Below are 4,799 nucleotides of genomic sequence, written 5' to 3'. Positions count from 1 at the left end.
GTACAAGTGCCCTATTAAGAACGGTTTCCGAGATACAGCTATTTCACTGTACAGTTGCAAAATTGTTGACAAGAAAGAGATATATGTACTGTTTCTAATACCGGTATTTATTGTTCAAGTGACAAAGTTGGTATAGTTTACCTAGCGTAATACATTTTCGAAAATTCCACCGTCAAAATCAATGCACTTTGCAACTCGTGTGAGGACATGGCGTGTTGCTCGTCTCTACAGTGCACAGTGTACTGTGCAGAGAAATAGCTCTATCTCGGCGCAACTCGTGTGAGGACATGGCGTGTTGCTCGTCTGCACAGTGTATTGTGTACTGTGCAGTGAAATAGCTCTATCTCGGTGCAACTCGTGTGAGGACATGGCGTGTTGCTCGTCTGCACAGTGTATTGTGTACTGTGCAGTGAAATAGCTCTATCTCGGTGCAGCTCGTGTAAGGACATGACGTGTTGCTCGTCTGTACAGTGTTCAGTGTACTGTATAATGAAATAGCTCTATCTCGGTGCAACTCGTGTGAGGACATGGCGTGTTGCTTCTCTGTACAGTGTACAGTGTACTGTACAGTGAAATAGCTCTACCCCGGAAACCGTTCGGAATAGGACACATGTACATATACACTTTTTTTTTTGCTTAGAATTACCGATACTATGGCCTCACAAAATACTGACTTTTCCTCCCTCGACACTCTGTATAAAAATGCAATCTTTGTGTTTGCAGGAGTGGAGTGGGCAATGGTCTCTAGTGTTATACATGCTTAATTTTGATTTTATGATTTCGAATACGTCTGTATATAGGAAGATATATTTTTTTCAATCAAATTCAAAACAAAAAATGCTTTGTGACAAAACTGAATATATCATTTAGTTCTGACGGCTGAACTGATATTTATTCTTATCTATCTACATATTTATCTATCCATCCATCCATCCGTCCGTCCACCCACCCACCTATCTATCTATGGCTCTACAATCCTCTTGTTGGACCTTGGCCGCTTATTCAGTTTCTTAATCCTACACACAGACTGTAGGACTCCTTGGGCGGATGATCAGCCCGTCGCAAGGCCGCTACCTACGCACAGAGCAACACAAACATAATAAACGCACACACAAACATCAATGACTCGTGTGGAATTCGAACCCACGATCACAGTGTTCGAGCGAACAAAGACAGTTCACGCCTTTCACTGCACGGCCACTGTGACCGGCTTCTTTATTCTTAAGGATCCAAAAACAAGGCACTCATCTTTTCTTTGAAGCGATATTTGAAAAAAGAACCTCGCCTTATATTCGAGATAATACGGTAATTGTAAACTGTGTAATTTGGAGAAAGTAATTCTGCGGCTTCCATAGCAAGAGGTTCAATATCGATAAATTTAAATAGGGAGGGTTGCATGAAAAGCACGCAGTAGCAATCTGGAACTTGAGAACCATTTCATCAGCATTTGCCTGAAAACAGCGGAAGAAACAAGTAAACTTGCGTTGACATCGCTGGCGAAATGAACTGCCGGATACACGCTATAGACAACAGGAGCTGTCTAGCTGCAATTGCCATTAAAAGAGCCACGAGGTGTCAATGTAAATAGTTTCCCCTGGTTTCTTGCCAGTCAGAAGATGCAAACTGACTGACGGTCATTTCTTGCTTCTCTCCATTCTACTTCCTATGGCGGACCTGACAGAGAATATCAAACGATACTGTGGCATGTAGATCCATTGCTAGGAAACAACCGCGAAATAAACAACTATACAAAGGACGTTACTAGGCAACGGCCCTTAAACAGCAACGTAAGAAAGGTGTTTTCTGTGCGGCCCATGCCGAAGTATTGCTGGGGCTCAGTCGTTGTGAGCTGCTGCTGTAAGAAGCTGGTAGCTGAGGTCGCGGACAGTCCGGGAACCCAGAGGAAGGGGAACGTCTGCCATTGGAAGCCGCTATCAAGAAACGGTAGTGAAGACGTGACTGTGAACAACAATGTGGTGTAACGGCGTATTGTAAAGTGTAGACACGCGCTGTGTCAAAGAATCCAGCTTCATGACAGTCTAGGCAGCAGACACGCATGCGCAGGCTTAGAGGCTGGTTTCAGTAATCAAGATGTCGACCGTGCTTGAGAAGTATACTACCGAAGAACAGTGTTCTGTTGTGCATTTTTTGTGGGCAAAATGACTCAATTCAATTGATATTCGTAAAGAAATGTTTCCTGTTAACGGTGGGAAGTGTTTGTCGCATAAGCGAGAAATCCTCAAGTCGCAGAAGTGCGGCAGTGGCTGAGACAACAGTCTAAAGACTTCTATGCTGCGGGTTTCGACGCAATGATAAAGCAATGGGACAAGTGTAGCAGTGTTGGTATAGGATATGTCGAGAAATATGTTTTTCTGAGTTCGAATAAAGCATGTCTTACATTTTATATCAATTTGTGACCCATTTATTGATTCTCCGTCGCGCAGGGATATTATAAATTGTATCCACTATTTAATTCATAAATAATTATGATGTGGCAACAACGCTAAAGTGAGGATATTAAATATAGAGCTCTGATATACTGTGTCAGCCATCGGCAGACTTTACGTGGACATTCTGTTCGTCTAAAAATATCAACCGATGAACAAGTTATCATAGATCAAAGGCTTGTAGGACAAATCCAATAAGTTGAGTCCTTTGCTGAAGGAGAATCTTCCTCCAGAGATTCTTACCGATATTTCAGCTTTGACTGGACCTCTTCATGTTTTTGTTATCTCACAGTCGAAAATCCATTTTCCCTCCAACTCTATGCCAATATTGTCCCGAAACTAGAGAAGAAAATATGCCGATCGTAAGCCAGTTTAGTCAAACCTAGTTTAGGAAAAACTACTTCGCTCTTGAAGAGAACTGTTTCCTGCGATGTGACTCCGTCTAGTCCGGTGAGAAGCTCACCCGAATTTCCTCAAAAAGGGCGAGCTCGGATTTCTGCTTTTTGGGTTTAATCTTCTTCCTCGAGTACAAAGGCAATATATTCTTCCGAAATATCATATCGGTATTCACGGCGTCACAACCAAAAAGATAGTACCTTTCAATTCGCAGCTATGAGAATCTCAAGTAAAATATATTGTAGTTTTGTACCCCATAACATTAAAATCCCACCATTGTCTGAGATGAAGGGGTTATTTTTATGTGTTTCTCCCTCAAAACGTTGTGTGCTCATCTGGGTTCTCTTTGACCTACGTATTCAACGTACCCAACCCCTTCAGTACAACTTTTCTTGTAAGCGTACGGAAACAATACAACTCAGAAATTTGCCTTTATATGATTCATTCCACTCGATAGTAGTCAGCGAGCAATATGGCGTAGCGGCAACTCTGGGGCCTTGCATGCGGGAGACGCTAGGATCTATTCTAGACCAGTACACGGTCTGTCCTGATTGAGATTTTTAGTGATTTTACTCAGTCTCTCCAAGCAATGGCCTTACATATCTCAATTAGGACACAACCGCTTCCTTCCAAATCCTTTTCAACTCATCATTTATCCATCTTCATACCATTCAACGTTCGCAGTTAACACACAGACATCATGGTCGCAAACATCGCAAACAAAGTGTCAGTGCTTGCAGGGCATGAAGATATCTTTAATTACGTGACTATTTCACTTACTGTCATTTATATATATATCAGTTTTTGTCCTGCGACCTTGAAGCATCAGAACCGAACAGTCTGTGAAAAGCAAACACGAAACCCATATTTTGAATTTGTAGAATTTGATGCGCCGGTCACGGTAGCTGAGCATTCTAGGGCAGTGTTTCTCAACCGCTGGGCCCCTGCCCGATACCAGGCCCTCGTCTTATATATAAAAAAAAGAATTTACCAGGCCGCGGTCTGACAAAGGTTCAAAACCACTGGTCTAGGGCATGTACTCTCTTCGCTCTATCGGAAGATGGGATCCTGGGTTCGAGTCCCACACAAGGCATGGATGTTTGCTGTCCTGTGTTTAGGTATAGGCATTGCAACGAGCTGATCACTTGTCCAAGGAGTCCTACCGACTGTAAAGTGATTAAAAAAAAAACNCTGACGACGGCGGAGTAACCAGCCCGGCTACGCAACACAACCTCGACACCGTAAAGGTATAAGAGGAACGGATTAAGTAATAAAGTAAAGGATTTGATGTTCTCACAGCGCATTATACTCCGTTGAAAGTTGATTTCCATTGAACTAGATGGAGGTACAGCCCAGAAACACAGAATTCATCTTCAAATTGTTTTTAAGGCTTGGTCTGGCAACTCAGAGATCATGAAGGATCCATAGCAGACAACATTTCGCTCTCACGGACTGGCCGAGTGGTTCAGCTGACTCACTGCGCTCCGATATGCACGAGTTAATGTTGCAAAGGAACATGCTCTGTTTTGGCCTCGGCTGTCAGCACGTGTCAACAGACCACATGTAATTGTGTGCCCACTCTTCCTATTCACGTCCTATTGATCCTCTAAGGGTGTCTGACAATGATCTGTTCTTCATTACAGTATTATTATGTTTAATGTTGTCCACTGTCTTCAGTTTATTTAAATAGACGGTGTTTAGAAAGCTGAATCTGATTCCAGCATCAGGTGTAAAAGGAGAAGGATCCTGCTTAGATGGATCTATTAGACACTTATAATCGCGATTAATGCACTATCTCTAACGGGCGCAACTGAGTAAGATCTTAAGTTCTTACAGATTAATAACGTCTATAATTATGTAAAACATGAGGTTGTCACAGTGGTGGTTTTGAAGATTCCTACTTTGTGGGAATGTGTACGCGTCAGCCAGCAATGGGCTGCGTAACACCGTTAATTG

The sequence above is a fragment of the Cryptotermes secundus genome, unplaced genomic scaffold (assembly GCF_002891405.2).
Source record: "Cryptotermes secundus unplaced genomic scaffold, Csec_1.0 scaffold2023, whole genome shotgun sequence".
In the NCBI taxonomy this organism is placed as follows: domain Eukaryota; kingdom Metazoa; phylum Arthropoda; class Insecta; order Blattodea; family Kalotermitidae; genus Cryptotermes; species Cryptotermes secundus.
Note: the sequence above shows the minus strand (reverse complement) of the source record.